Below are 7,010 nucleotides of genomic sequence, written 5' to 3' on the forward strand. Positions count from 1 at the left end.
TAACCAAATTAGAGAGAACAAGCAATAAGCAAGCAAGAAAATCAATGAGGTGCAAAGGCCTATGGATGAGGACCCCCTTGAGGGTTTATCATGCAACATGGATAATGATCTAAAGATGCAAGGGTAAAATGGACCATTAGATTCCAAGATTAGAACAACCCCAATTTCTCGGCGATTGAACCGTAATCCCATACTAACATGGATAGGAATTTCTTCCAAATCCACATTCCTATGATTGCATTGAGTACGAGGAAATCTCACTTAGGATTAAACCTACTCTTCTTCGGATTAAACCTACATGGAGGGCTACCAAACACACGATTTCTCGGCGTGATGATACAGGCATCCCCTTTTAATCCATTCATGACCTAATACATGCGAGCAAGTTACATCTACATGCATCATTCATAAAAAGAGCTACGGATTTCTCCTTAGTGTAGCACTTAGCATGAAAAACAATGGATTAAATCTCAAAAATTACCCAAGCATGGAATTAACAAGTTATCATCCAACATACATGATAAAACCCCCAAGGTTCACCAACACCACGTGGCCTTGGGGGGTCTAGTGTGTCATCATCCCACAACAAGCAATACAACGAGGCAAAACATGAAACAAAAGGATAAATGACACTCCTTAGATGAAATGGTGAAGGAGGAGGTGAAGAATGTGCCGAATGACGCTTTCCCCGCCAAAGGAATGCCAAATGATGCTTCCTCTAGCCGCGGGTCTCCTTCCTTCAAATCGTGGTAAATCTCCCATTGAATGATGTTGCCTTCTTGCCTTGAGAGTCTTGGACCTTGGGCTTGAATGATCTTCTAGCTTCCTTGCCCTTCTTCTCCTTCCCAAGGTCACCCAAAATCTCCCAAGTGATCTCCCCAAAGTCGGCCAAGAAAAGGTCCAGCCAAAAGTCCCCTTTTTCTGCCCTAAAAGTTGGTTTTTATACCCCCCAAGGCATACGGGTCGTATGGGGGTCGTATAGCACCCAAAAACCATAGATTCGCGATCCATACGGGGTACATATGGCCCCCATACTGGGTAGTATGGAAATCTAGGTAGACACTCCAAATCAATCCGCTGCTACATTGCATACGGCCCCCATACTGGGTAGTATGGGGTAGTATGAAATTCCTGTTTTCTTCTTTTTTCGCCCAAATGATATCTTGTTGTTGTCCATGGCTTCCTTGTGCCCTACAAAGCAAATAATAGATGATTAAGCGCAAAACGGGCATCAAACCTCACAAAATACATGCAAAGTGAATACGATATATGCATGAAAACATCTACATTTTGACACTTATCAAAATTGAATATGGTTTGATGTATATTTCCGTATTTATATGCAAATGGAACATGGTTTAATGTACATTTCCTGTTTTAAACATTGTATGATGGATTCTTTGAATTAGAAATTGGAAAGAATTATATTGTGGCATTCAGTTTTCATGGTGATGGCGGACTTTAGTCCGACACTGCAGTGTGGGTTTCCACAGTCCGGCCTGATGTGAGGTGGCGTGGTTAACCCTGGTTTACCTTAGTCATGAGGTGCGCGGATCCATTGACAAGGGGTTGTTTTATGTGAGAAACCCGGGGTCACCACACGGGGATCTCAGTGGCCAACACAAAGGAAAGGCAACCTTTTTAAATTTAAAAAAAATTTTTTAAAAAAACTCCTTGGTTGTCTCATAGCTAGTGGCGGTCACGATTAGTGTGGGAATTGTTTTAGGCCAGTTTATTTTTTGGAGCTATGTTCATTGTGTTTTAAAATGTTATTTGTTTTTGATGAACCTTGTGTTATTTGTTAATATGTTGAATACTTAGAATTGATTTTATATGTTACAATTCATGTGGAAATACTATTTGAAATACTTTATCACTCTATTACATCTATGCTGACTCTACTCACTGTGTAACATCTGTTACTCACCACTCCCTTTTCTTTTATCTTTTCAGACTGTGACATTGGACAGAGTTGTGCTATGCAGCAGTAGAGTGACTTATCTGTACTTCTTGTTTAGGTTTGTTATAGTATGCATGTAAAATTTATGGATCCACTAGACTTGACCTTTATATGTTGTTCATGTATTTGTATTTTTTGGTTGTATCTGAAACCTCGGTTTGTACTGTTGTTGATGCTACTTGTGTTTAGGGTCCCTAGTGTTAGGGAACCCAATTGTGATCTTATTATTATTTTGTCATCTAGTTATGTAATTGTGATAATAGGTTTATATTGAGCCTTACGGCGACCTGAAGATGGGGCCGTTGTTGGACCAACTTCTTGTCATCGTGGTGGTTGCCACGTGCCCGATTAGGTTCAGGGCATGACAACACTCATTACCTTGAGCATCAATTACCACATGGGTGGAGATGGTAGAAGCTTTTCTTGCCCGTTATTTCCCTCCCGGAAAATCTACGAAGCTTAGGAATGAGATCTCATCCTTTGTACAATTGGAATTGGAGTCTCTATTTGAGACGTGAGAAAGGTTCAAGGAGCTCCTGAGAAAGTGCCCGCAACATCAATTCCCGGAGTGGATGATTGTTCAGACCTTTTACAACGGTTTAAATCCGGAGTACAAGGCAACTCTTGGATGCGACAGCAAGAGGTACCTTACGTAGCAAGACCCCTGATGAGGTCCATCAACTAATTGAAGAAATGTGGTTAAACAACTACTAATGGAATGCTAGGTAGAAGAAGAAGGTGGCGGCCTCTATGACATAGATGTAGTAACCTCATTGGCGGCTCAAGTGGAATCATTGAGTAAGAGTTAGATCTCCTAACTACGAATAGAGTAGCGGCCGTGACTACTTGCACTTTGGGTGTGGTGGAGGACATGCTCCCTCAATTGCCCGATCTCTATTGGTGATGCATCTTCTTTTTGAGAATGTCGATTTTGTAGGGGAATACTATGAGGAATCAAGGAAACCCATAAAGAAACACCTACAATCCATGTTGGAAGAGTCATCCCAATTTCTCATGGAGCGACCAAGGTCCACAAAAGGCCATTGTGCCACCAGGTTTCCAACAACAACAGCAAGCCCCAAACATGAAAAATAGAGTTTCATGTTTGAGACCCGGATGAACGATTTGAAGAAGGCCTTAACTAGGTTTGTGCTATCATCTGATACAAGCTTCCAATTAGCGGAAGCTACATTTCGCAACCACATCGCCTCTTTGCATAATCTTGAAAATCAAGTAGGGCAGATTGTGAAGTCCTTATCGAGAATGGCCACAAGAAAAGCTTGCTGAGTAACACTCGAGACCAACACTAAAAGAGCATATGAAGGCGATCACTTTGAGAAGTGGTCGTGAGGTTAAGGGTAAGCTTACGGTGAGAAGCCCAATGAACATGCACCCAAGGTTATAGAGGTTGAGAAGGGAGCAAGCAAAGAGAAGGAGGTGACACCCCCACCTTTCAAGCCAAGAATCCCTTATCCCTCTAGATTGAAGAATGACCAAGGGGATGAATAGTACAAGAAGTTCCTAAGTTTGTTCAAACAACTCCACATCGAGTATTCCTTTTTGTTGAGGCATTGGCTTAAATGCCTAAGTATGCAAAAATTCTTGAAAAATTTTGTTGACCAACAAGAGGAAGTTGGAGGAACGAGTCTTGAGAGACCTTAGATGGTTCTTGCTCGGCGGTGATGAAATGGCATTTATGGACTTAGGGGCCCGAGTGTCAAGAAGAAAGACCAGGGAAGTTTCATCATTTACGTGTAACATTGTCAATTTGGGTGAAGAAATGGCATTGGCGGACTCAGGAGCCAGTATCAACGTCATGCCATACACCTTTTTTCAGATGCTAGGCTTGGGAGAGCCTAGCCCCACTCGGATGACTTTTGCAGATTGGCGGATCGAGCGGTGAGACATCGGAGGGGTATCATTGAGGGCGATGCTTGTCAAGGTGGACTAGTACATCTTTTTGTAGACCTTGTGGTGGTAGACATCGATGAGGATACGGATGTACCCTTGATACTTGGGAGCCCGTTCTTCCGGACTTCCAAATCATTGATTGACATGGATGACAGAGAGTTAACATTGAGAGTTGGAGATGACAAGCTCACATACCGCCTTGCTGAAGCCATGCAGCATTCTCTTGATTTCGATGATACTTTGTATTTTCTAGACACTACTGATGAGATTGTTGATGAATATATATATAGAAAATGTTCAATCAGAACTAGTACGAGAGTTTGTTTGACCAAGAGGTGGACAATGAAGGAATCATAATGCTTGGTAATGATGACAGGGAAGTATTTTTCCTTCATAAACCCCCGTGAGGTAAGACAAGGTATGTCAAGCTAAGTGACATTAAACAGTTGTTTCTTTGGAGGCAACCCAAGTGTTTACTGTTTTCTTAATTTGGTAGTTTAGTGTTTGCTTGACTAAATTGTTGAGTGTCGGTGTCTTGATTTGTAGATACTTTTGCTGTGATTTTCTTGTGGACTTGTAATTTCACCATGTGTTTTCATGTGAATTTGATGAAGTTTTGCTCGTTTGAGCTATCTATCATGTTTCTCAGTGGTATAGTTTGCATATTAGCGTAGGCTCTGAGTGTGTAAACATGTTCAGAAATTTTTGTAGAGCTTGTAGAGTTTTCTAAGTCATCCAGAGAAAACACACGAGCGTGTGGAATTAACACATGCCCGTGGTTTTGTTTTGCAAGCTCATCCAGAGAAGCGCAGGGGCGTGGACTCACCATTGTGAGATGACCTTGTGATTCTTGTACACCCGTGGGTAATTTCCGCACGGGCAAGTGATTTCTTGCAAAGACTTGGCAAACTATTCCGAGAGCACACAAGGGCGTGGACTCACCCAGTGGGCGAACTTATGAAAGCTCTACGGGCTTGGGTAATTTCCACACGGCCATGCGAGATCTCTGTGAAGAGCTCTCTCCATCCGAGAAGACACGAGGGGCTTTGCGGCTGCCTGTGAGTTGGGCTGTGATGCCTGCGCCCGTGCGGAATTTTTCACGCAGGCGTGTGAAACACTAGCGATTCGTTGGCACCTATCAGGCAAGGTTTATCCTTGGCCGGACAAAGGGACCCATGCGATGAGTAGAGGACTCACCACAAGACCATCAATACGACTAACGAGGAGGTTTTCTATGGATGATTTGTTTTTACATTCGATTTCATTGATTGTATCTAGCTCCATGGAGCTAAACCCCTAGTGGGTACTTGGGTTTTTGTGAACACTAGGATATATTTGTTTCATTGAATCTCTTTATTATGCTCTCAATTAATTGATTTTTATTATGAGTTCCAATCTTGGATACTTGATTGTATGAATATTCCCCTAGAGTGACACTAGGGTTGAGAGTTGTTGTTGGTAACTCTTGTGAGTGAGTGACACACCATGAGAGTTAGACAAAGCTTGATTGGAGAGGGATGAAAGGGTGAGTTGAGAAGTAGCGGAGCATCCCCTTTCCCCTCCGGTGTGATCTATCCTACCTCACGTTCCAAGAGTTCTTTGTGGCCATAGTAGAGTGAATGGGCTAAGGGATGATCTTCAGCTGGGGCTTAGAGTGCAGTGGTTAGGGGATCTTCCACTTGGTCAAAAGGGTTAGGTCTATACATAGGAATACGGTTTTATCACTTGGAATCCCTAGAGCTCATTGCAATTCTGTCACGAGTGCGAGGTTGAGAGGTTATTCAATCTCTTCTCCGGGACATGTATAGAGTTAGGCATGGTTGACCATAGATTTAGGATCATGTAATTAAGGATTTCCACGACTCATTGTTCCATAATTTAGGAAGTATAATACTAGGCTTCTTGCACTTGGAAACGATTGTCCTAGGCGGATCAGTGTCCGGTGCATCTTTATCGATTGCCTTACCTTCTCCTTTACATGTGCTCTCTCTATCTTGTTACTTTTTATGTTATTTCATATTTTGTCACACTTATTACTATTCGATCTTCCGCATAAGTTAAGAAATAATTTAAGTGTCTTTATTCCCTACTATGTGCTACGATCTTGATTACTACTCTTTGTTATTTCATTTTTGTCACACACTATTCATCTTCACAAGTTAAGAAATAATTTAAGTGTCTTTACTACTCTCGTGATCGTACCCTCAGCTGGGATTATACTTGACCTGCACTACGGTTTCCGCATTCGGACATGTCACACTCCAGAATCCACTTTTCAAAGTCGGGGAACATAAAGCGGGCACATGTTTATGCCATAGATCATGTCAGCTTATTCAATAAATGGGTACATTGGTGAAGATCTTCCTATCGATGCACAAGTCCGGGATACACAAATGTGACTGTCCTTGTGCCACTCCAAATCATTGTAATTTCTTAAATACATGGAGGTTGGCACACATTCACGTATCTTTGAGCCCAACTTGTGTCTTCGCGTTTGTTCCTGCCAAGATTTCATCAAATAGTGCATTCATGATCTATATTGGCTTCTTTCTCTAAGATTCGGCTTCACAAACCTATATGCATGAAAGTAACATAAATACACACTATTAGTGTTAAAACGCGATAAAATTAATGCTCATCATAAGGAAAGAACAGTCCTCATTCTTATCACACAAACACTTATCATTCATACTCATTCGATCGGATACCGAGGTTCAATAGTCTAATTAGTAGCATGGATGACACAATTTAGCAAGGTAAATGCTCGAGCTCACTTAGCAAAAAGCCGAGCAGTTCCGTGAGATAGGTTCTGTTTTTGAGAAACCTCCAAGCTTCTGTAAAATCACTTGAGCATCGAGTAGGGGGAACTCGCCAAGGCAAATTTTTGAACGTCCTTTAGGGTTGTCTTCCTAGTAACACGGAAGACAATCTAAGGAGCACTGAATGTCATTGCCCTTAGAAGCGAGAGGCAAGTGGAGACAAAGAGGTCGAAGTTGACCCAAATGTTAAGGAAAGTGGGGTAACCTTCGGTGAAGACCCCAAGCTAGTTGAAAAATAGTGAAGAGATCAGGGAAGAATGTTAAGACCCCAACAACAAGGACTATCAAGATCATCCAGTACAAGCCTCCATTTCCCTTAT

General features: G+C 42.0%; 1 non-coding gene across 1 annotated transcript; it reads right to left on the reverse strand.

The window, feature by feature from the left end:
• Positions 1-2,415: 2,415 nt before the first annotated feature.
• Positions 2,416-2,522, reverse strand: LOC120252640. The gene has a single exon (XR_005534097.1). It is a non-coding gene; the product is annotated as a small nucleolar RNA R71 (small nucleolar RNA).
• Positions 2,523-7,010: the final 4,488 nt, after the last annotated feature.

This window comes from Dioscorea cayenensis, chromosome 21, assembly GCF_009730915.1.
Source record: "Dioscorea cayenensis subsp. rotundata cultivar TDr96_F1 chromosome 21, TDr96_F1_v2_PseudoChromosome.rev07_lg8_w22 25.fasta, whole genome shotgun sequence".
NCBI classification, from domain to species: domain Eukaryota; kingdom Viridiplantae; phylum Streptophyta; class Magnoliopsida; order Dioscoreales; family Dioscoreaceae; genus Dioscorea; species Dioscorea cayenensis.